General features: G+C 40.2%; 1 protein-coding gene across 9 annotated transcripts in view; it reads left to right on the forward strand.

Moving 5' to 3' along the window:
- The window catches only part of cadm1a (cell adhesion molecule 1a), a 319434-nt gene that overhangs the window by 28314 nt on the left and 264161 nt on the right, over positions 1-26959 (forward strand). The gene's annotated exons all lie outside the window — the stretch shown is intronic.

Genomic DNA, 26959 nt, shown 5'->3' on the forward strand with positions numbered 1-26959 from the left:
AGCGATTCATGTTTGTCTCAGAATTATGTTAATATTAGTATGGGACAGATGTCTAGAGTTGACTGATATTACAAGCCAATATTTGATGATATGTATCATAGTCTGGAAGAGTGGAAGGTGATGCTTGGTAATGTGCTAAAATGGCAGCACTTTCAGTACTATTCATTTTATACTGCACTTGTAGCCATATAGAAATTAGTATTTCTTCCAAGGGCTAATCCAGACAAGATTTGTTGCCAGTTTCTACATTTTATGAATGTTTATGAATCAATATTGACAGATACGTCCTTAAAAAATGTTGACTATTGGCATCAGCCTTAAATTATCATATCAGAAATGTTGAATCCATAATCTAAATTCAATTTCCTAACGTGAATTGCAGTAATTCAGTCTATGTAAGTTATTATTGAATACTATTAAAGTTATAAATCCAAACCTCTAATTGCTAATCTATATTTACTGACAGAAACACTGCAGCTGTCAGTGCTCAATGCACTTTAGTTTTTGGCTCATATTTTGTGACACTGAGGAATTGAAGTTATGTATATATTCTTATGGTGCAGAGTCATTTGGGCCTGTAGCCTGATTTGCAGCTGTTAGAGCGATTTTGATGCGTCCTGCGTTATTTTTTTTCCTCCTCTGAGTGCAACACCCCTCCGCCCCCAACTCCTTTAGAGATTATAAATTAACCTGCCAAGGCATCCGAGAAGTGGATTGCAAAGTAGCGGATAATTTGCAAATGTAGAACTTGTTTTGAAAGCTGAAAAAAGCTGAAAGCTGTAAAAAGCTGAAAGCTGAAATCCTTTTTGAGTTGCTTATATGGTGTGGTTGAATAATGGAGGAGGATGTGATGTCAGTCAGAAACATGACAAAAAAAGACTAAAAGTCTTACTTTATAGATTGTCCTAGTTCGTTTCTCTCTACCACGGGGACTGTTGTTATGAAGATGGGCTGCTAAAAATGCAATAATGATGACATTGTTTCTCATCACTGCAAGGCATGACCCACTTTACACTTAATAAAACTGTCAGCAGGGCTTTTACAGTACGTATATGTGCTGATGGCCTATTCCACTGTATTGTTAATATATTCTGTCTAGCTGTTGTGTGATTTATGCCTAAGTATGTAGACGAATTTAGACCCCGCTTAAAGATTTGAAAAAATAAAATGGAATCTCAGTCAGAGTGAAATTATATAAATGGGCATTTATGTAACAATGCCACCAGCAACACCACTGAGAGACCAGTAAGAGAATCTCATATATGCATTATCATCATTGTAACGTTGTGGAGTGACGAGGAGGCGGACGCATGTGCGAAGACAAGTGAGATGTATTCAGGGAAAATCCTGGGTCATGGTCAACAGAGTCCGGGGTCATAGAGCCAACGTGGATCAAAAGTGGAAAAGACATGACAAAAAATGAACACAGGGATGAACAAACACCAAACAGTCCAAACACTTCAAACACTACAAGCAATACAAAGACTAACAACCAAACATGGCTTTGCAAGCTCAGGCAAAGGATGCAACAAATCAAAGTGTTAAATACAACAGGGATGATGAGGGACAACAAGACACAGGTGGAAAACAGGTAGGAACAATCAAGGGCGGGGTCTGAAAACAAGGGGGCAGGACTGGGAAGGAATCAAAACAAGCAGCACATGGACAAGACTGGGAGGTAAACACAAGCACATAGAAGACTGGGAGGGGCCAATCATGACAGTCATGCAAATTGCCAACCAGTCATTGCTGAATTAATCAAGGAGATAATTTGATTTATTGATAAATTTATTTATAAATTGAAATGATTCAAACATAGTAAATTTCCCCCCATAGCTGTGCTTCAATCAAAGCTCCTAACCAGAACTCCATCTGAATTCTCTACTGGTAATCAGATGAGTACGCAGTTGTCAATCTCTCTGGCGATTCTGTTGTTTCATAAGACTCCAGCTGCACTCCTCTCCAGTGCGGGGTCCGCACGGGCTGTGCTTTACACAGTGACAGAGGGATCTCAGCTTTTGAACGAAGGCTGGCACAGGCTCTGTCTGGCGCTTTGATTTGTTGCATCCTTTGCCTGAGCTTGCAAAGCCATCCAGAAATATGCTTCACAGCTAGAAACACAAGAATCTGCACTCCCCTCTCCTGTCCCACGGGTCCGTCTTCACTTCCTGTTTGAAAATGGACCTGATGAATCACCTGCACCGGTCACCAAGAGGGTTTGATCCCAGCTGGAGTTGGGCAGCCCCACCCTGCCGGTGTTTAGATGCGTTGGTTAAGCAGACGAGAGATGATGTGGTAATGGGGGACCCCACTGAGGCCGAAGCAGACTGACAGATGTGCAGCGTTCAACTTCGCTCTGAAGTACGGCCTCCCCCTTCCGAGCCACCATCTGTAAATCCTTCTAATGCTGTGTGTTTGTGTGTAATAGTGTGCACTTGCATGTTGTGTCAGTAGCTTCACTCTTCCACATAAGCCAAGTAACTTTTTTTACCTTCCCTTTGGATGGAATCGAGATAAATCATTGAAATGTTGACATTTTCTGTGGAGAATGGTTTGGTGTATGTAGCTTAAATTTGGTACAGCGCAGTCAGAAGAGTGCAGATGGTTCTTATCATACAGGCTTGGCACAAGTTCAGAATAGGCTCTTAGAACTGTGACATATGTCTACTAAATAATTTTGCCTATGGTTTTAATTCCCATCATGAATTCCAGAGTGACATGTGAATCCAGTGGAATTTCCCCTCAAAGGGGAATTCCAAAAACATTTCTGCATAATTCAGTGGTTGAAATATAAACAGAAATATATAAATAAAATATGAGTCATTCAGAGTGGTCTTATGTATAACGATGCATTGTAGACTGTACATTGTACATTGCCACTTACCGACTCTGATTTAGTAGTGGTGAAATGAACCAGGGGTCACAGTGTCTACAATGCAAGTGTAGCCATTTCACTTGCTATCTAAAACCCACAGTGAACTTACTCATGCCCCCTCATTTTTATAGTGGTAAACTCATGGTAAAGCTGAAAAAATACAATTTTTTGTTATCCTGTCATCAGGAGTTTGATCACCAGTCATGCTGTAGTCAGAGAGCACAACTGGGCTCGCTCTCTCTCTGGGTGGGTAGGATGGCCTTTCCTCTCACCCCTGTCGCTCAGCATGACGCTGGGCAGCACAGGTGTTTGTTAGCTGATGTAACAGAAGTGATGGTTAACTCTCTCCAGCACATATTGACTTAGTGGTCTCCAACAAACACCAACAAACCCGTTGCACCATACATTTTGACGTTTTTTTGTAGCTTTAGAATGTTCTTCCCAGTTCTTATTGCTCATTAACATTCAGCTCGTTATTTGCACTGCTCCAGAATGTTCTCCCCCATTTACACTGTTATAGAATGTTTTCTCTCATTAACATTGTTTTCAGGGGTTATCCTCCATTCCCATTACTCTTTTAAAATTTTTTTTAAATCATGCCCCCTCTTTGGAGGACAAATTTTTCTTTATTACTGGTATAGCAAATTTATTTTAGTATATGCTGCCATCGTGTAGAAGGAGGACAACAAATTGCAAACATGTTAAAATGTTCTCCCCATTCCCACTAGTCTAAAACCTTCTCCCCATTCCCACTACTGCAAAATGTTCTCCCCATTCCCACTAGTCTAATACCTTCTCCCCATTCCCACTACTTTAAAATGTCCTCCCCATTCCCACTAATCTAAAACCTTCTCCCCATTCCCACTACTCTAAAATCTTCTCCCTATTTTCGACTAATCTAAAACCTTCTTCCCATTCACGCTACTCTAAAATGGTCTCAGCATTCACGCTACTCTAAAACGTTCTCCCCGTTCCTGCTACTCTAAAACATTTTCCCTGTTCCCACTACTCTAAAACGTTCTACACCATCCACTATCAGACTATTATAGAATGTTCTCCCTGTTTACATTGCTGTAGTGCTCTCCCCAGTTTGTCCTGTTCTAGAATGTTCTACTTATTTGTTCTGTTCTAGAGTTTTTTGTATTCACATTGCTCTAGAACATTCTCAGCAAGTAATTTTTCCAAAATGTTCTCCCCAATTGACATTGCTTTAGAATGTTCTCCCCTTTTCACACAGTTCTAGAATGTTTTCTCTGTTTAGACTGCTCTAGAACATTGTCCCTATTCATTGTTTTAGAATATGCACCATACACTGTTATAGGAACATTCTACCCCATTCATACTGTTCTAGAGTATTCACCCTAATTTACACTATTTTTAAATGTTCAGCCCCTTCACATGGTTCTAGAATGTTCTCTTCAATTCACATTGCTTTAGAATGTCCTCCTGCACACTATTTTAAAGGTCACACAATTCTAGAACATTTCCCCAAACAAATTGTTCTAAAATAGCCCCCTTCACACTGTTATAGAACGTTCTCCACGCATCCTGCTCTAGTATATTCATTCTTTTTCGCACTGTTTTAAAATGTTCTTTCCCATTCACACTGTTCTAGAATGTCCCCCCTGCACACACTGATCACTCTGGTTTATTTAGCTGGTTAGTTCTCATTCTGAAAGAATATAAAGCGAAGTGCTGGCGATAGGATTTTGCTTTTTGTTAGGTAAAGTTGGGTCAGTGTGCACTGGACTTTAGAAGAGGGTGGGAAAAAGTGGGTTTGACGCTTGACTTGTTATTGTTCGAGTGACGCTGCTATGCTTTTATTGTCTGTCCTTCAAATTTTGAGTCACACCTGAGTGGCTACATGATTAATTAGAAATGAATAACAAACCTAAGCATTAAATGACCTTTTTGTTTTAAAAGTGTCCACTGAAGCTAGTTTGGTGATGCAGTGAGTCAAGGTGACTTGAAATCAAGGTTGTTCAGCTTCATAACTTGCTGATGTGCATAGGAACCATCGCTGTGGGGATTTTTGTGCCTTAAGGCTTTCATTTGTAGCATATCTCTTTAGGATGATGATTTCACTCGAATGCTTCTTTTATATGCAACATGATGTGGGGGTCCGTAATTATCCCCTGAAACATGGTCCACCCGCCTGGACTTCATTTTTATTCTGTTTAATCATTATTTCTGACATGGAGGCACTGTCCATTATGTTTGAACCGGTCAATTAACTTGACACTGCATCTTGTTTCTGCCCCTAAACGTGTGAAGTTTCTCTTTATTGATGAATAAAACCACATAAACAGAAACCAGCACGAGTGTATAATGCATGGAGCGTCACAGCAGCCATTAATTTGAATTATCATTTGTGTTTTAATTGCTCAATTTACTTAAGTTTCAAACAACATCATCCCTCTAACAAGCATGCGAGTTCACTTCAAGGCTGTTATTTGTGAGTGTGCATGAATGCTCTGAGGCTACAGCGCATGAATCAAACTGTAATACTTAAGATGTGTAATTGTGTTTGATCGTGCCTTAAGGCTCTCATTTACAGTACATCTCTTTAGGATGGCATCCCCACTCCAAAAACGTCTTTGATATGCCACATGATGTGGGGTCCGTAATTATGCCTTGAAACTCCGCTCCAGGAGCTTTGGCCTGGACTTCGGATTTTGCCTGTTTAACAAGCACAACAAGAAAGAACTGCCCTGTAAGGATATGTAAAATTAAAATCTCAGGACAATCCACTTTGCGTTCCTACCCAAGCTATTAATATTTCATGCATCCATCTTCAGTTCTCATGCATGGGGAATTCTCATGCAAGGGAAAAAGGGCTCTCTAGAGGCCTGTTGATGGTATTTAAAGCCTGGTTAACCTGACCTTTTTCAGACCTTAGGCTACTTTCAGGGTAGAGGAATGTGAGAGAAGTTGTGGGCAAAAGAAAACATGGTTTCTTTCTCCCCTCAATATCAAATATTTTTAATTTCGCTGGACCGCATCCTCCCCGCAACCAGCTGTGATTAAAAATCAGAGATGTCCAGGTACTCCTAGGCTGGTTCTTAATGGAACACAAAGGTCTGTTGATGTATTGTTGCCTTGAGACATTCAAGGTTGATTGGAAAATAATTAAAATACTTCATTATGGTGCAATTAAGTTCTTAATGATGCCGTACCTCGTCTACAACTGCCTTTCTCCATAGCCAGAAAGAGCTTATTTATATTTGTACCCAGTGCGGTTTAGAGACTAATATGTACCGTCATGTATGGATGTTTAAGAAACACATACATTCTCTGCATGCATAACTTTCTTTTGCCATCAGTAACAAAGTACATTAGTGCAGCACAATTCAGGCTATTATTAGCATTCTGAGACATATAATGCAAATAAATGCAAGCAGAGTTTATTTAAAACATGGCTTATTGGAAGTAGTCTCCAGTGGCTACAGTGAAAGTCCAGTCTAAACATTTTAATTATCCTTCCAGCCCAGGCTCCTAAATTTATCATCTTCAGCTGAGTTGGTAGACTGCAACCTAAGCAATAACATCAGTTCACCTAAACCGTTGTATTGATCGCTGCCCATAGTACAGCCATCTCGGAATCGTTAATGGCATCTAACAGTAAACCCGCATCGTAAAGAGAGGCCACCTAATCCTTTCCCTATCACCCTCGATTTTATAGTTCTCGGTTAATGTTAATGAGAGCGGAAGGTCCATTCCCCACATTCCTAATTGCCCCAATGTTGGAACGTGAAATGACTTGGAGTAGCAATTCATTGAACAAATCACTGTGTGAAAAAATGGTCAAGGGCTGCCAAGCAGCTGAGCCCCACCTGCTGAGCGTTTCATATTTAACACATACCACCATGAAAGCATTACCAGTGCTCTACCATTAAAAATGGGCTGAAAGAAAAGGCTGAATGCATAATTGCTGTTTAAGTGTTAGTTGTTTGTGTTGACAGTAATGCATGGTGTGGGTGTGTTCACTTCAGTCAGTTCAGTAGTTACAGTTTGTATAATGGGCCTTCAGAAATAAAATGTAAGGGGAATCCAGCCTGGAACTGGCATTTACTGTGTTATTTCTAATGTCAATTAGTAACATATTTGTTACATAAAAACGACTGCAAAAAAAGATATAAACTGTATTTTGTTCTGTATGAAAGATGTAGAAACAATAAAGGTATAAACAAAATGTTTTGTCACACTTTATTTGGATGGTCCCCTATAGATGATCTACAGATTAACTAAGTTTTTGATGATACCTGTATAATAGATATTTAGTTGAATGTTACTTAAAGATATTCTGAGCATCTACCAAGTATCTACTGTGTACCATCCAAGAAGTGTTAACAGCTTACATGGCCGTCCAAGTATTGTTACGGAAGCAGTTTGATTCTACAAGAACTTTGCATTGCTGTTCAGTTATTTTTTTCTTCTCCTTTAATTGGTTTGTGTGGTGCTAACATCATGTAAACAAACCTGAGCATGGTGCGTCACTGAGCACGCATAACAGCTCATCAACTAGCGAAAAATCTTTCAACCAGCTCAAAGTGTCAACCCCAAAAGACTTGTAGCCCTTAAAAACTTCATTTAGTCCTCAAAATACATCACTAGAAGGGGGTCTTCCTAGTCTTTAAACCAGAAAACTTGCCTGCCTTTTCTCTATAGACCAAAGTAAGTTCTTTAAGGACCATTATACCAAATTAGTTGAAGCTGCAGTTGCACACTTTAAAAAACAGTTGTTCACTATGCGGATCTTATATATTTACAAGGTCTGTGTTCTGATGTATTTAAACCCAAGGCATTACGAGGTAGTAATAAGTTCAATTCATTAAAAAAAAAAATCATTTATAGTTTTTTTTCAGCTGGAATGTCTGTCCCAAACTCTGACCTTTAAATTTCAACTTGTGAAAATAACACTTTTTTTTAATGCTGTTTTTTAAAAGGTCTTTTTGACTAATGTAAAAGTGAAGTTATAATAATAAAAAGGTGGGGCCTTGTTTTAGCCACACCCCTGCATTTTAGAGCATTAACTGCATCCTCGTATCTCATGGCCACATGGTGAGCAGTTAGAACCCGTTGTTTTGAATTAAATGTGTTCTAAGGTCTAAAAAGCAGTGTATAACTTGTTACTCCCTAAACATGTTTCCTCTGATTAAGTGAACTTTTCTTGTGTTATAATAAAAATATTAAGACTTTATGTGTGTAACCTGTTCAAAGCTGTGTTTGCTAGTCATGTACTAGCTAGCATTCAGACTATGATCTGTTTTACATTTTTTTGCTGTTCACTAACTTAGTGGTACCTCTAAAAATATTCGTTTATATAACATTTATTCCATCAGACAAAACTTTCTACAGCGATGCTAACCTGGGTGCTTGCACTGTACCAAAGACTTTTCAGACTAACTAATCAAAAGTGAAAGCATGTGGTTCTACATAACCACCTCTTCTGTAGATGCGCACATCATGTCTTGTTTGTTTTATATTGATATTATATTTATATAAGAACACCAGCAGTATGGAAGTCTTACATATGGATGGAAGGACAATATTGTTATACCTCAGTTCAAGCCCTGAAGTCCTGGCTGTAGGTTGAGAGTAGGCATGTTTACAAAAGGTGTAACTATGGCTACATTTGTCATTTTGGCTTGAGCGCATAGTGTCGATTAGTTGAATATTACACATCATACACATGCAGCTTAAAATAGTGTACATGATTTTACACACAGCCTGCACACCACCACACAGACACCTGGACTGCTGGCACGCATGCCTGGTAGGACTTCTCACTTGTTAACATGATTGCTTCAGCAGATCAATAGCAATTTTGTTGTGGGTCACATTCTCAATGACAGCAGTGTACACGCCGAAATGTAACACCTCTTATTCCCCCAACATTAAATTGGAAAATCTGTCTCTCAGAATCAGCTGGAGGTCCCGTTAACTGGACAAGCATGCACCAGCTTTCCAGGCCAAAGTGCACATCAGTAATTGGAGAGTCTGGTGTCTGTACCATGTGATTAAGTTAACTGCCGATGGAAAAGTGGTTAGGTTATTATTTGGTCAATGCTAGTTTACTTTTCCTGCAAATGCAATGTTATGGCCTACATTCTGTACCCCCTCCAGACGATGATCATGAAATGATGCTGTAACAGTATCAATAAACAGTTCCTGAGAATTGCTTGGGATATTGTTTTCCTTGCTTGTACACGTTATGTCCAGCAGTAGCAAAATGCTCTTGCGCTGTCATATGATATGAAGAGAAATTAAAGAATCCAGTTAAAAGTTGCTTTCAATAATAAATGAAATGCAAGCAAAAAATCAATGTTTACATTATAAAATCCAAACCACATTATGTTCCTGTGAAGCTGAGGTCTTTCTTTTTCAAGCCTATGTGTGCCAGGTCTTCTAAACTGGAGAGAAATATATATATATATATATATATATACATGCATGCATGTGTAAGGAGCATTATTTATTTTCCCCTTATCTGAAAAAAAAATGTGTGGGTGTGATTTAGCATGCCTGCTGGTTATATCAGCCATTTGCTTGTGTACAAATACAGCAGAGGGGAAAGAAGGAAAAAATGTTTTTCTCCCCCTTGAAATATTCAGTCTGTCATCAAAAGGCTTAGCTAATCTGACATCTCACTTCTTTATCCGAGGCTCTAGCTTCAAGGCTTGCAGTGTGTCTCCGTGGGGTTCTACCTGTGGTGAAGCTGGATGTGCAGGCAAGCCTCTCTTGCTCCCTCATCACTCTCTCTCTCTCTCACTCAGCAGGCCTCTTTCCAAGCTTGGTGCCATAGAGCATTCTAGATAATGGACCAAATATGATCAAATTGGTATTAAGGCCGGAGAGGAGGAGAAGGTCATTGAGCAGCCTGGGAGAAAGACGGCAGCATGCTGGCGTGGGTCAGAAAAGTACGATAATTGATCATGTGGGAGACTTGTCTTTCCCCCATTACTCCCCCAGTGCTTCAGCACACGGCTGAAGCTGCTGACTGCTCCGGAAAGACGGCATCAGCAGTGCTCCTGACACCACTGTGGGTGTCCGCTCTGCCCTCATCCATGCTTCTCCTCCATCCATGCCAAGAGTGATATTCCTTTAATGTGGAGAACTGCTGGTGTTGCTATGGAGAGACCACTTCTTCATCCCTCCCTTTGCACTTGAGGAAGACCAAAAAGAGTATAATAAGATGAATGGATTAATGATATCTTGGGGGTGGAGTGGATGGGGGTGGGGGTGGAGGGGTGTTAAAGGATTTAACATTGCACTTGCTTTTTCTACAATTGGCCAAAAAGTCAGAATGGTCACCAGCCAAATGTAATTGTCGCGTAAAATGCAGTAAACAGCCTATAAGTGCAAACTTTTTCAAGAAATACGCTGCATAAAAAGGAACGTGATGGAAAATCAGAGAGCTGTAGCAGTGAAGTAATAAATAGTAATAGAAGTAAATGCAGTTACCATACACTCTTGTTTTCTATGCTTTGTACAATTGGTCTTTTTGTAAGATAAATGCAGTTTGTTCTAGGCCTGGGTTTAGGCAGCAAGTTTATAATATGATGCTCATCACAATAAAAGTGTCATGATACAATACTATGATACATTACTGTACGATACGCTATGATGACAAAACCCACCATGTAAATGTACAATGTGTATTAAAAACTACATAATAATAATACATATATAATGTTGGAGGGAATGATAATGGTTGTATGGTCAAAAAATTATAATAAATAAAAAGTTCATATATGCGTGTGTGTGCGTGTGTGTGTGTGTGTGTGTGTGTGTGTGTGTGTGTGTGTGTGTGTGAGAGAGAGAGAGAGAGAGAGAGAGAGACCTGTCCACACTATTCCTATATAGGCTCTACATGCTTTGTCATACCTGGGAAGCTTCTAAGGACTGTATTGTACGTGGGGTTCACTGTGAGGTGCTGCTGAAAGCATAGAGAGGCGGCAGCTCAGGAAGCAGAGTCAGTTTTTGGGCACATATGTGTGTGAAAGTGTCTGTGGCTGTAAATTGAACAGAGAACAACAAAAGGCTCATTAACACGTGCCACAGATTGCATTGTCTTTGTCTGCTAAGCATTTAATAACACCTTAGCATGAAGCAGTGCAATAAACACAACCCAAATACCAGTGGCTAAGCGCTAATCACAGTAGGCTGCAAACTAATAGCTCAATACTGCCACTAAACTAAACTCTAAAAGTGAAACTAACTTGAGTACTCTTAAGGGTTCTTCACGCCTTAATAACACTTAATAAAGGATACTGATTTCAACAGCAGACATACTAATGAATAAACTTTACTCTGTTTCTCCTGAATGTGCGACATGTAGAGGAATCATTTTCTTCTCTTGTGCAGCCTTTTATACGAATATAAAATGCTAACTGTGTGTGTGTGTGTGTGTGTGTGTATGTGTGTGTATATACATATATATACAAGTCTACAACACAGCCTCTTGTGTAGCATTAAGTACGGCTTCAGATATGTTCACCGAGCTTTTAAGGTTTATTTACTCGCCATTACAACACAGTGGCTCTCCAGTGGCAGTGCATTCTCCCATCAATTACCCACAAGGCCTTGGAGACCCTCACCCGCAGCTTTTTAATGTGGGTTTTTCTTCTTTACAATGCTGACGAACTCTAAATCATTCTGTATGATTTGCTAGATGGAAAGGCTTGTTAATTTAATAAGCTTTTCTTACGTTTGACAGCCGCAATGGGTTAAGTTTGGAGGAGTGTGAAGCCTTAGGTTAACACTGCAGCATTGCGGAGCATAACTGATGCATTTGAGTTGGAGGGAATACAAATGATATCCTGTTAAAGACGTCTCTGTTAACTCCTGTGACAAATGATGGTGGAGGAACTCGCTCATAATGTCAGCATTAACACTAACGATCCTTTCAGCGCAGGCCCACAGGGAGAAGACTTATAGTGTTTATTTCGATGCTCCCTCCTAACGAAGGGTACTAAACTGTCGCTATCAGGCTAACCTTGAAACACATTGCAGAATGCTGGATGATAATTGCCAGGGAGGGTTTGTGGGGACGTTCTCAGATGCGAGTACTGTGAAATGTACCCAAGGTGTCAGTTTCACCACAGTAATAAGACCATCCCTCGAGATCACATCTTCTTGATTGCAACATTTTCCTCTACTCTTTACTTTTGTGGCGTGATTCCTACATCCAGTGATAACAATGTTACCGTTTGGATGCTTCAAGACGTTACAGTCATCAAAGACAGTACTGTTTTCAAATTGTCATAGCAGAGCACGAATGAAAATGTTTTGCTAGCAATTATGGTATGAAGATCTGAAAGGAGGACATTAAGGCTTTGATGGTTTGTACCAGCCAGGAATCAACATGGTTAATCCTGAAAGACCAAAAGAACTGCAGAGAGACACAAATTCAAGTTCACATATTTCCCACAACACCTAGTAGCTAGAGGCTTTTTTCATACCATGAAAAATTGAGTGGAAAATAATACCTTATAAGCCAATGATACACATCCTTGTTCTGTGCATGCCAAAGGATTATTTATTTGTTGCAGGATTTTACATTGTGCTTCAACAAAAGGTTCGTTTCAATAGCCATTTCATTTGGGGAAGATATTGCACTTGTTTTCTTATTCCATCCATGTTAAAACCATGACAGATGAATTTTGTTTTCCTTTGTGGAAGCCTCAATCTTTTGCATTTTAACTGCTTTTCCACTTATCTCGCACATTGGTGTCATTTGCTTGGTTCCATTACTTTTTCTCAACAGCCTTTTGTTTGCTTCCCTGCTGATGTCTGAATTCATATCTTCTTCGCCCATTGTTGCTTGCTATGCTTCTCTAAATGAGTATTCCTCGCCGTGCAACAATACTTGGTATTATTCCTGCCATTATATACATACAGCACTCTCAATTAAAGCATAACACAGCACTTGCCACTTGCATGCAAACTTGTCTACAGACTCTTAATGCCGCCGCCTTTCCATTATCCGGCCTTGTCACTGAGCGTTCAATTTATCAGGCGTCCATCGCTGCGGCTGCGCCCGTGGACATTGTTCTAGACCACAGCAGAGATTAAAGGTTAGAAAACAGCAAATGGAAGGCGGTGTTCGCTACATGCATGTAGTTTTGTCACTCTCTAATGTCATGGTGGAGTTTGGAGTTGGATGTTTTTTTCTGTCATTTCATAGGTTTCTCATTGTTTCTTCAGTGAATAATGGCATTTATTCAGAATTTTACCACAGAAATACTCCTTGCATGTGCTGAAATACTTATCTTTGTCGTGATTTACTGATCTGAAGCTTGTGTCTCTGAGTTACGCTTACGTTAATCACAACTTTGTGACTCTTCGCTTCCCATCTCAATGTATTGTTGATGCGAGAAAACAAGTCAAGGACTTTTTTTTCCTGACTCTAAAATTACACATGAGCCTAAAGTCAGCAGCAGAGCATTGTTCCTCGGAGCAGGTCCCAGCACCTGCCTTTTCTGCACGCTTTTAATTTAAGAACAACAGCAGACCAAAAAAGTGCAGAGCAAACTTTTGCAGAAAAACTGCATGCTTTGCATCCTCGCGCGGCCTTGAAAGACCAGGAACCCCGTTTTGCGTCAAAGTTTGAACCTGCGCCCTCTGAGCCATACTCATTTCCATTCTGCTTCAGGCTGAAGGAAAGTCCCGCATTAAGATGCAAAGTAATTGTGTCTGTCGAATGCGGCATTATATACTCATTGCAAACAAAGCTCTGGAGTGATGAGCCAAGCACTTTAACTGTTTGCAGGAAGGGGCGGGGGGGTTGGTGGTTGGGGAATAGCAACCACGGTGGGCCGTTTTTTGTTTTGTGCTTTTACCGATTTCTGGGGGACTTTTTGGCGTTGTGCCAATCAAAGCAAATCAGCGCAACAGCATTAGACAAACAGGCTACAGTGGAACCCAGTGAAGATGAATGAGTTTACATATCTGGTGCGGGTTATTTATCTACAGGCCTGGCAAGGGTCCCACAGCCCTCCATGAGTTGTAGGCCCGTTTAACCTTGAGAGTGAACTGAAATAATACTGCAGAGAGAGAAATTAGGCCTGGAATTGAAATGTCTCTACTTGAACATGAGGGCGTGTTGCTGAGAGAGGGAGGCCTTTGTGTTTAATAGTGTCAGCAGTGACAGTAAAATTACAGTATAATGGCACACACTTTTAATAATAGCTTTTGGCTCCGTGTCCTAAATTTCCACCAATGCTGTGCATATTATAATGTATGCAAATACATAATGGCACTTTGTCATCTATCTGAATGACATAAAGTGCAAGATGACACTTTATTTCTGTGTATTTGCCTGTCTAGGGTCTTGATAGGTGATTGTAGAGAATCCAGGTTGCAGATGCACTATATGGCCAAAGTATATGGATACCTGACCATCATACTTTTATGAGCTTGTCAGACATCTCATTCTAAAACCATGGGTATTAATATGGAGTAGGCCCCCACGTTGGTGGCTTTAACAGCTGCAACTCTTCTGAAAAGGCTTTTGGTGTAAAGCTGTGAGAATTTATAGCCTTTCAGTCAAAAGAGCATTAGTGAGATCAGACATGACTTGGGGCAAAGATGCGACTGTCATTTTTTAAGTCACTGAGCTCTTCATTGCGACCCATTTTGCTGCTTATGTTTGTCTGTGGAGATTCCATGGGTGCGTACTTGAACTTTGACAATGCATGTGGCCTGAACTCACCTGAACTCAGTAAGGTGAAGGAGTGTCCACATACTTTTGGCCATATTTAGGCGCTGTCTCATCTCCATGACAGGTAGTTAGCTAAGAAATATATTCACTGTCGTCTGGACAAAACGTTTGATACAAGGACGTACACAGTTCCATTCTATGGTGATTAAAATAATTGTGACTAATAAATCACTGATCTATGATATTGAAATGTTGACAGACATGAAAAAAATAAAGAACCCCGTCCCCCTCCTTGTTAAGGGTTATCACAGACGTTCGGTTTGGTATTCCTCTCCTCGCACAAAAAACCCTTGAGACTGTCTTACCTTTCTGCAGCAGTGGCAGAGCTTTCGGCGTCGGGTAGAAACCGAAAAGCTTCCCAAACAAAGCATAAATCAGGAAGTTTGTCAGAGCAAGGCAGGAGGAATAAATCAAAGCTGTAAGCTTACAGCAGAAGTTTGGCACCACAACAAGAGCTACTCATTGCAATGAAGCAGCATGACTTATAGCCAGGAGGAGAAGAAATGACATTTATCAGTTAAAGATACTGTAGGAAAATGTAAATGAAGTGCTGTTGGGAGAAATGTCACTTTCTCTCGCCAGGCACTGTGCGTGAGGCTGGTGTTAATGTGTTTTTATGGGGGTAGGGAGGTGGGCGGGGAGGAAAGCCAGGGTGAGGAGGGAGCCGGATGGTATATCAAGGGCGAAAAAGTAAATATGAGTGACTTTTAATAGGCCCGTTTCGTCCTGTTGAAGCCATAGCCACGGTTCTATATTCTCCTTGCCTTGAAAATGGGGTTATCTTAGTCATGGTAATTGGTTTGCTGGCATGGATGGGGGATCATTTGTAGGGGCTCATTCAGTCTGTCCCCCTTGCATTTATCTGTCTGGGATGCAGGGGGCTATGGGCAGAGGAAGTGTTGCATTTCCATAAAGAAGCAGCAGCAGAGGCAAGCGGGAGAGTCTGAGGCCTTCATCTGATAGCAAAGAAATGAAGGATCAGTCGCATCCCACCAAATATGATTTCATTTTAACCCCTGAACAGCCTTCCCCCGGAGTCATCTCTCCAGGAAAGTGACACCAGCTCCTTCCCAATGGTTAGATGGAGGGTTTTAATACTCAGCAACATTTTCCATTTTCGGTTTATATTAATGAGTGCAGGAAATGGTACGTTCTCTTTTTCCTGCCGTCGCCTCGACTGCACTCAAAGGGAATGAGGGCTCCCATAATGCTCTTATGCATATTTACAGCATATTACATGAAACTCCATGCATACGTGTGGTGAAATGGATTAAGTGGACTTGTGAAGTCGTTTTCAAACAATAGCTCAGCCCCATTTCACATTCCACTCCTTCGCATGGCAGGAAGGGCCTAAAACTACAAGCAAGAACATCCAAGAGGCTAGAATGTTAAGTTATATGTTATGAAATGGCTTATTAGGTTTTCGAGTGATGGTACATGAATCACACTCTGTCTCTGCAACCTGTTACATCTTGATCAAGTTGGTTATGGCAACGGTCCAATTGCAAATGTGCTTGAAATTCATGACCACTTTAACCAGAATCTGCTCCAGGACAAGTGTTACCCGTCATTCAAGAATCTTCTTCTCATGGAAGAAAAACTCTCACGTACAGCAACCGCACTATATATATATATATATATATATATATATATATATATATATATATATATATATATATATATATATATATATATATAATCTGTTAGTTGCCAAAACTGCTGTGTACCCCAGAGCCTTCAAAGGTAGTGCTGATATTATCACTCCCAGTGCAGAAACTGCAAGAGCTCCCCGTTTATTTGAACAGCTAGAGGGTTCTGACTCCTCATATTCATAAAGTGTATTGATGTCGAGTAACAGAATATTGGTTCAGACAGTCTATGTGGGTTTGTGCCATAGCAGTATTAGAGAGCAGAAAAGGCTGCTTAGAAACTGGTTGTAACTGGCTGTGGAGTGATGTATTTGGGGGTAGGTAGGCCTAGGTGAGCTTTAGTTTTAAACAGCTTTCCAATTAATGGTAAATATGATTAACATATAATGTTTTAATTAGGGATGCATCAATACTGATTCTGTTATTGAATACTGGCTCAATACTTATTTGTATTATACTCATAAAAATTCACTTATACCAACATCCAATACTTGCCGATACCATGTGAAGCTGAAGTGTACACTGCCATGCTAATGAACAAACGACTCAAGCTGGCAGTGAAGTAGGGTCTTCTCACACAGAGAAGTGTTAGATTCTGCCTGGGTTTGTTCCTGCCAGACATACACTGTGCGATTTAGCCCATTTTTAACCAAACACTGCCACAAACACTTCCTGAGTATAAGTGGAGACACGTAGGCTAGCAAAATGGAGCTGAAAAAGTGGACATTTGCTACCAAAGTCTGTATGCCTACTTTACTCTGTTTGACTGAGTGGACTTGCAAAGTATGAATGTTAATTTTCTTTATCTTTGTAAAATAGGCTGTAGAGAGACTGTAATGTCCTACTGTGTATGTTTCAGCCCATATCATAGTTGGTGGAGCTGCTGTAGCTCAATTTCTCAGTGTGTTTGCACAGTTCAGCATATTATTTTATATGCAACAGCTTTATTTGACATTGTTAATAGACAGACCTGTCTGTAGAGCCTGAATTTCACATGGCAGGGACTGAGTATTGAGTGTCAGTATGTAAATCACATGTTTCGTCTGTACACGATGGTCTATTACTTACAGTGTGACTAACTAAAGAACAGGATTTCTAAAATCACACAGTATATGTCTGGCTTCAGAGGACATTCAACTAGAGCTCAACCATCCAAACAAAGCTGTGCTGCCACAAGCTTGTATTAGCCATAGATGTGTTAGCTATGGAAGTGATTCCTGCTGTCACTGTGCTACAGAGACTGTTGTTGAAAGATGAGGAACATCAAAATTATGAAATGTACATCACTTACAGCTGTACAGAAGCACTTTTCAGACATGGTAAAAAACCTGCTCTTCTCTATTGCAACTCTTAAATAGCTAGCTAAGGCACTTAATTTAAACCAGATTTTGATTATTTAACTGATAAATTACACCACACTCATTTATACTAACACCTACTTAATTTTGAGTAGGTCATTTGTTGTGGTATTAGACTTTGTATTGGCGAGTACTAAAAATATTTTCTCATACTTGAAATAAATGTTATTGACAGTTAAAATGATCAGTTAATTGTTGCAGGACATTAATAAGCCATTATTATGGTAAATTTCTTTGCAGAAACTTTCCCACACTCTATGTGGAAGATCAGTTAGTCTACATAAGTCTGTCATACGGTGTGATTATAATTGGCTGTAGACTTGTTTAGTTGGGTTGATTGTAACTGGTTTTTAGAGTGGTTTAGTCAGAGTGATTATAAGTGGTTTTAGAGTGGTTTATTTGGGGTGATTTTAACTAGTGGATGGTTTATTTGGGTGATTGTAACTGGTGGTAGAGTGATTTTCCTCAGGGTGAATGTAACTGATTGTAGAGTGGTTTAGTCAGGGTGAATGTAACTGATTGTAGAGTGGTTTAGTCAGGGTGATAGTAACTGATTGTAGAGTGGTTTAGTCAGGGTGATAGTAACTGATTGTAGAGTGGTTTAGTCAGGGTGATAGTAACTGGTTGTAGAGTGGTTTAGTCAGGGTGATAGTAACTGATTGTAGAGTGGTTTAGTCAGGGTGATAGTAACTGATTGTAGAGTGGTTTAGTCAGGGTGAATGTAACTGATTGTAGAGTGGTTTAGTCAGGGTGATAGTAACTGATTGTAGAGTGGTTTAGTCAGGGTGAATGTAACTGATTGTAGAGTGGTTTAGTCAGGGTGATAGTAACTGATTGTAGAGTGGTTTAGTCAGGGTGATAGTAACTGGTTGTAGAGTGGTTTAGTTAGGGTGATAGTAACTGATTGTAGAGTGGTTTAGTCAGGGTGAATGTAACTGATTGTAGAGTGGTTTAGTCAGGGTGATAGTAACTGATTGTAGAGTGGTTTAGTCAGGGTGATAGTAACTGGTTGTAGAGTGGTTTAGTCAGGGTGATAGTAACTGGTTGTAGAGTGGTTTAGTCAGGGTGATAGTAACTGGTTGTAGAGTGGTTTAGTTAGGGTGATAGTAACTGATTGTAGAGTGGTTTAGTCAGGGTGATAGTAACTGGTTGTAGAGTGGTTTAGTCAGGGTGATAGTAACTGATTGTAGAGTGGTTTAGTCAGGGTGATAGTAACTGATTGTAGAGTGGTTTAGTCAGGGTGATAGTAACTGATTGTAGAGTGGTTTAGTCAGGGTGATAGTAACTGGTTGTAGAGTGGTTTAGTCAGGGTGATAGTAACTGGTTGTAGAGTGGTTTAGTCAGGGTGATAGTAACTGGTTGTAGAGTGGTTTAGTCAGGGTGATAGTAACTGATTGTAGAGTGGTTTAGTCAGGGTGATAGTAACTGGTTGTAGAGTGGTTTAGTCAGGGTGATAGTAACTGATTGTAGAGTGGTTTAGTCAGGGTGATAGTAACTGGTTGTAGAGTGGTTTAGTCAGGGTGATAGTAACTGGTTGTAGAGTGGTTTAGTCAGGGTGATAGTAACTGGTTGTAGAGTGGTTTAGTTAGGGTGATAGTAACTGATTGTAGAGTGGTTTAGTCAGGGTGATAGTAACTGGTTGTAGAGTGGTTTAGTCAGGGTGATAGTAACTGGTTGTAGAGTGGTTTAGTCAGGGTGATAGTAACTGATTGTAGAGTGGTTTAGTCAGGGTGATAGTAACTGGTTGTAGAGTGGTTTAGTCAGGGTGATAGTAACTGGTTGTAGAGTGGTTTAGTCAGGGTGATAGTAACTGATTGTAGAGTGGTTTAGTCAGGGTGATAGTAACTGGTTGTAGAGTGGTTTAGTCAGGGTGATAGTAACTGGTTGTAGAGTGGTTTAGTCAGGGTGATAGTAACTGATTGTAGAGTGGTTTAGTCAGGGTGATAGTAACTGATTGTAGAGTGGTTTAGTCAGGGTGATAGTAACTGGTTGTAGAGTGGTTTAGTCAGGGTGATAGTAACTGGTTGTAGAGTGGTTTAGTCAGGGTGATAGTAACTGATTGTAGAGTGGTTTAGTCAGGGTGATAGTAACTGATTGTAGAGTGGTTTAGTCAGGGTGATAGTAACTGGTTGTAGAGTGGTTTAGTCAGGGTGATAGTAACTGATTGTAGAGTGGTTTAGTCAGGGTGATAGTAACTGGTTGTAGAGTGGTTTAGTCAGGGTGATAGTAACTGGTTGTAGAGTGGTTTAGTCAGGGTGATAGTAACTGATTGTAGAGTGGTTTAGTCAGGGTGATAGTAACTGATTGTAGAGTGGTTTAGTCAGGGTGATAGTAACTGGTTGTAGAGTGGTTTAGTCAGGGTGATAGTAACTGATTGTAGAGTGGTTTAGTCAGGGTGATAGTAACTGATTGTAGAGTGGTTTAGTCAGGGTGATAGTAACTGGTTGTAGAGTGGTTTAGTCAGGGTGATAGTAACTGGTTGTAGAGTGGTTTAGTCAGGGTGATAGTAACTGATTGTAGAGTGGTTTAGTCAGGGTGATAGTAACTGATTGTAGAGTGGTTTAGTCAGGGTGATAGTAACTGGTTGTAGAGTGGTTTAGTCAGGGTGATAGTAACTGATTGTAGAGTGGTTTAGTCAGGGTGATAGTAACTGGTTGTAGAGTGGTTTAGTCAGGGTGATAGTAACTGGTTGTAGAGTGGTTTAGTCAGGGTGATAGTAACTGATTGTAGAGTGGTTTAGTCAGGGTGATAGTAACTGATTGTAGAGTGGTTTAGTCAGGGTGATAGTAACTGGTTGTAGAGTGGTTTAGTCAGTGTGATAGTAACTGATTGTAGAGAGGTTTAATTGGTTTGATCAATGGTGAAGATGGATCATTCAGTCTCTAGAACACTCCCTGACCAAATAGAGTGATCCGCTCTCCAAGCTCAAGGTGACTGATTGCTTTCTTTTCATGTTCTTTCTTTCTCACTCACTCTCTCTCTTGCATGCATACTCACTTTCATATTCTCTCTCTAAAATTCCCCCTCTCAGACTCTCCTTTCACATTTTCTTTCTCAAACACATCCTCTGTCTCTCTCCCATTCACTCCTTATCCCTTGCTCTCTCTCTCTCTCTTACACTCTCATTCGCATGCTCTTTTTCTCCCACTCTTCATATTCTCACTCTGAAATTCTCACTCTCAGTCTCTCACATCCTTTCAGATAATCTGTCTCTTTTCCATACATATTGTCTGTGTCTCTCTCTTGCTCACCCTTTCTCTCATTCACTCTCTCTGTTCTTCTCTCTTTGCCTGTTTGTATTTGATGCCTTGATTTCCCTCCTTTTCGACGTTTTAGTTCTCTTCCATCCGTCTTAGATACTTGATGGTTTGTGTGCATGTGGAAGTCCCTGAGGCCACTGTGTCCAGCCTCTCAGGAGGCCTCAGTCTCCCTTGGCTCCATGGTGGGCGGAGCTTCTGAAGGCTATAGCCGGGGAGCCACTGTGATGGAAATGCTTCCCGACATGAGCCGCTGTGGCTGCTCTGTTGCTAGGGAGACGCCCCACTCCCACAGCGCCGCATCGCGCAGCCTTAAGGCACTGCTATGGAGAGCAGGAAGAAAGATGCCTTGATCAGCTGGTAGTCAGCACAGTCTCACTGTCTACAGTGGTGCAGCTCACCTCCCTCTGCCTTTAATGGCACGACTCATTTCAACCCTTCTGACACTCCACACAGAGGCATTAGAAATGCTCAGCTCTGCTATTGACATGTTGTTGCAGAGACAAACGATCCTTGAACTTATGCTAAGCCTCATACTTCTGCAAAACAAGAGCTGCAAATGGCATTCGTTTGATCCACGAAGATGTCATACTTAAAGTTTTCGAAACTTGACTCGCTCTGCGTTTGAACATGAGGATGTATCAGAACTGACTCATAACAAATTGGAGCTTGGATTCTCAGGGGTATACCACCGGCATCAGAAAGGAATCTAGAATGGGGCCCTCTATTTCTTTATCAGAGATTCAATCTCTTGCTGAAGATTCTGTAGGCTGCAGAAATTTCGTATGCCACTCGAGGGTCAGCAGTCAGTCGTCTCTTGGGTGCGTGCCGACGACTGTAAAGATTCCATCACTGTAAACCTGTGGGCGGCAATAAATCACGTCTGCCAGATCTGTTTAAAGCACATATGGTCTGTGTGTTTGTCAATGTGTGCATGCATGTAGCGGTCCGCTGTGTCAGCAGCTTGAGTGGTCCAGGCCTTTACTCTTGGGCCATCACTCCAGTTATTCATAGAACACATCAATGATTTATTGAATAACAAATCTTGAATAATGGTACCCCAATCCATCACCTTGACTACATAACCCTTGCAGCTGTGAAGCTCATCATTTGATTTATTTCATTTGTTAGATTTTGAAATTAAATTTGTAATGGCTAATGGATTAGATAAGGCCTTTGTCTAAATAAAGGAGAGCGCTAATATCACGATTTCTTTTCAGCATGTGGGTAATGTCAAGTTATTTATGCTAACCCGCAGAATTAAAAGCAGTAAAGCGGCTTGGTCTTAACACAACTGAGAAATCGTTTTTGTGTTATTGTGCTCTGTAGTCCATACAATCCTGCTGAACTGTGTCATGGTGCGCTGTGGAGAACGTTCATGTTGGAATTAGCAAAGCTGATTATGACAGTTTTATTTTCCACATTCTTGGATTAATCCATAAAACTTGACGGCCCATGAGAAGGTTATGTGCAGAGTGATGGGAGGGAGGGCAAAAAAAAGCATATCGGTCTTAAAATGCATGAAATGCTGGTGGAATGTGGATTCTAAATATTATTTTCTAATTGGGTCCCAAGGGTACACAGAAATAAATGGCTTATTTTAATGTATTATCATGCCATCCGATGTTTGATGAAAATTGAAAGCCTGCATTGATATATGAAAAAAAAAACATAAAAGCTTGGCGTATTGAATTCAAACAAGCTCTGACAGTCTTGTGTTCACCAATTTGAATGTGGTTTTCTGAGATATGCCCTGACCATGTTCATCTAATGGCCTCACAGGCAACCCCAAACAGAGGTTTGCATTTGATTAGCCAGAGTGTGGGATTGCTTTGATTTGCTTTAGTTTATGGAATTTGAGATCAAGATATTGAGATCTGTGCAGCAACAGTTTGCTGTGTTTGCGCAAGTATTTGTGTGTCCTGTATGTGCAGACACTCGTTCAGCAGTTCATCATACAGATGTTCAGACTCCCTGCTTAGGGCTCATTATCCAGGGAACCTGAAACATGTTTATATGCAAAACACCTCCGCATCATTATCTCTACTATGAAATTGAGTTGGACTGCGCACCTTGATGTTTCTGCTTCAGTCACCAGGCCTCACAGACACTGCTTGGATGTCACTTGCCTGGTGTTAAACAGTCTAATGTATATAAAAAGAAAAAGCAAAGAAGGTGCAATCTCAGAAAGGGTTCTTTGGAGTGATACTATAGAGCAGTGGTTCCCTGCCCTGGTCCTGGAGGACCCCAGGCCCTACACATTTTTGTGTTTTCCTGCCTAAACACACCAACTTCAGTTCAGGAAGGACTTGTTAAGTAGCGGATTAGTTGGATCAGGTGTGTTGAGAGCAGGGCACATACTACAATGTTTAGAATGTAGGGTCCTACAGGACCAGGATTGGGAACCACTACTATAGAATAATCACTTTGCTTCTCAAAGAGCCTTTAATGGATACTTCTTTACAAATCATTTTCCATATGCAGACTGTATGGACTGCAGAGTGAAGGGTCATACCTACATAACTTTCTCCTTCATATTTCCTATTGATCAACTCTGATGTCAAGATACCATTAGATTTTTGTATTTTATATGCTAAAATGTCTTGATTCTTAAGTTTTAATTATATCACATTTTCAAGAAGAGTAAAAGTATTGAATTTTTTAAATATATAACATAACAACCTTTTTTATAATCTTAATGTAAAGAATGGGAAGTATAAAATGCTTTATGTATATAAAAAGTCTTCACTGAAATTATTCATTAAGAATGGTTATCTCCTTCATATGGTCTTGGCAGTTTTACAGCTAAAGATCTCAGGAAAAAAAAGTTGTAGTTCTCTGCTGTTATTCTCATACACAGCACTTCCATATCCATATTCCATATCCATATTCGAACTAGTGCTTTCATCACCGCCCTGGTGCTCTTCCACATCTAACCAGTCTAGACAGTAAGTGTACATTTTCATTTACATCATCATTAGTTAACATCACATTTTATTTACACATTATTACTGCAGTTTTAATACTGACATTGTAAAATAACATCCATTACGTATTAATGTGTGTAGGTGCCTTTGCCCCATTCATCAGAGCAAAAGTTAGCCAGCTAGAAGTTGTGCTTTGGTCTGGATTTAGCTGTTGTGTGTCCAAACCTGAAGCAACGGCTGGTGGTCTGCCAGTGTTTCAGTGAAACAGCAGTTTGAGAATAAATGAGTTTAAAGGGAGTTTGCATAAAATAAATGAGTTCAGACTACAAATTAGCCCTCAGAATCCAGCTATTGTAAATTTGCATAGTTCAGTTCCTTAGCAGTCTTTTGGATCATGAGCTAACCAACAACAATCCAGAAAAGTAAACTGACACATTAGAAGCAGTCTGGAATCAAAATAGATTTTTTTAATATAAATGATTTACAATGTTAGTTTCTGTCTCTTCTTATAGTGAGTATGATTCATTTTATTGTACCATTTATAAGACACAAAATGATAGTTTTCCCTTTTTAATATTAAACAACACTGTCATATCTCGCTTTCCTCTCCTTTTACCTCGGAAATACTCAGCTCAGAGACCCTCCTTCACATCGAGTTTTACCTTAAAATAGAGTTCACCAGGATGACAGTTTTTGATAGTATTGTGATAAATTACATCACAGTATGTCACAATACGCTGTTCTGAGTATATTTGGGATATGTCAGTACTTAAAAACCATTTTCAAACTACATGTTTGATTAAAAAGAGCATAATTAGTCCTGTTTAAATTGATTTAGTGAAGCACAGTTTGTGAAAAGTTGGAAGTATTGGATTTATAGTTTTGATAGTATTTTTAAAATATGGCACTACTCAGAAAAAACAAAATATCGTAGCACGATGTGTTTCGTAAAAAGCCTGAAGTACTGCGATATTACATTATACCATATCACCCACCTTCACTTGGAAATACATCACAGTCACAGTAGTTACTGATTCACATTGATATTAAAAGCTAACCTTTATCAAAAAGTGCTCTAGTATTAGCATGTTAAAGGCCACAGCATGTCTTACTATTATGGGTATTGATGGTGCTTCCATTTCTGATGGTGCTCAAGTGAAGTGACATAAATAAAAGAATATTGGTGTAGAAAAATTGGTGCTGGCCGATTTCCAGTTACTAATGGGGAGTATAGTGTTAAGGTTAAAAAAAAGTCTTTCATCTTTTCTCAGCATGCATTTTTCATCTACAGTCTTTAAAATAAAGGGGCCATAAAGGGTTCTTTGAAGCAGGCCCATAGAACCGTGACTCTCAACCATGGTGCTGTAGGCCCCCTTCTGTGCATATTTTAGGTTTTCCTGTTTCGACACACCCGCTGCGACCCAGGAAAGGCTTGTTAATGAGCTGATTAGTTGCATCAAGTGTGTAGGGTGTGTGGAAAGCACTAAATTGTGCAGCGCAGGGGGCCTCCAGAACTGGGATCATGAGCAACCACGAAAGAATAGTTCTTTAAAGAAGCATATTTGTAAATTAATTGTAGGTTTGAAGAAGCTTTTTGAAGTCTACAGTACCTCCACATGATGAACATATTCTAAATAAAAGTTTGTCCTAGAACTAGATCCAAGAATCTTTTATGAGCTTTTGTTTACAATACATTATTACTAGGTAAGAGTGTGTATTATTTCGTTTTTGAAATGACTGCCACCCTCCCACTGCCCACTCATGAGGGTGTGAGCAAGTGAGAGAGGGCATAGGTAAGTGAGTGATCTTAAAAAAAAAAAAAAAAATTAAATAAACACTGAACCCATTAGACTTTGTGTGAAAAGCCACAAAAGTTGAAAGTGACTTCCAAATGGTTAGACTTTGTTGGATGTCATAAATTCATGGGCTGTTTCACTGAGATTATTTTACCCATGGGAGCTCTCAGTTGGTGCTGTATAGAAATGGAGGGCTGGACAGTGATTTGAGGCACAGTAGGGCTGGGAATCGTGTGCTTCAGCGAGAGAATAGATTTCTAGAGTGCACAGTTGCTGGAATGCAGCATCAATTTTACCTCTTATTATATAGCTTCAGGGAATCTGTTTCTATTGTGTTGCCTTAGAGCCGAAAACCACAGTGCTCTCAGCAATAAGTTTAACTTTTTAGTACTGGACAGAAAGTGTAATTACATAGAGGTTCCAGAGGCTCATGTAGGTCATCGAGTAATTGTAAGAACCTGCCTAATTCGCTCCTGGGAGAATTGCCGCTGCTGTTCAACCTTTTACTAGAGCCGAGTTTGACATGCAACTTAAACAGTGAATCAAGTCAGACGAGGGGGAGAGAACCTGGTTGTTCTGTGATTAATTTTAACACATATTCTTGCAGGACCAAGAAAGTCAATAGATGCCCTCTGGCTGGCTTGCAGTGGTCTGCTGCATGGCATCATTAAAGTTTTATTTGGTATAAACCCGTCACATTTGCAATTCTCCAACCACGTGTGCTCTAATAGATAATGACCGCTTAAAATACATACTCATCTGGAGGCTTGTAATTAAATCATTTGAGAGGGTAAGCAGCGAGCTGTGATCATATGCCAGATGCTGTTTTGTTTCCAATGATGCTAATATTGGGTGCATGGAGAATGCTGGAATTTTCACTGTTCTGCTGGCATATGGGTAAACAATTAGGAATTCCGCCCACTTGACGGGAGAAGAGTGAGTCCGTTCTGGAAATGCTTCACGGATGCACAATGGTTAATCAGTTTGATTAGAGTCTGATGTGGTAGGAACCACTTGATTATTTGTTCTGCTGTATACTTTGGCTTCATGTGTTGTGTTAATACACACTGCAGTCCCCAGCACTAGGCAAATGAGTTTTATGCAGTAGAAAGTTGGCTCCTTCGCACGTCTACATCCAGTAGCTTACGATTGTTCGGCTGTTGAGGAGGACACATTGGTTCGAGTGGCTGGAGGCATTGAATTTACTCTGTATGAGTTGCAGTGAGAGCTGTGAAGCCATGTTTTTGGTCAGTCAGTATTTATAGTGCATCCTCTAGGCTCACTGTCCTGGTTCTGCGAGGAGACACAATGTAATATTTATACAGCCATTGAAGAGTAGCAGGTTCAGCTTCACAGGAGTGCTTATGGAGGT

This window comes from Pygocentrus nattereri, chromosome 16 (genome assembly GCF_015220715.1).
Source record: "Pygocentrus nattereri isolate fPygNat1 chromosome 16, fPygNat1.pri, whole genome shotgun sequence".
Lineage (NCBI taxonomy): Eukaryota > Metazoa > Chordata > Actinopteri > Characiformes > Serrasalmidae > Pygocentrus > Pygocentrus nattereri.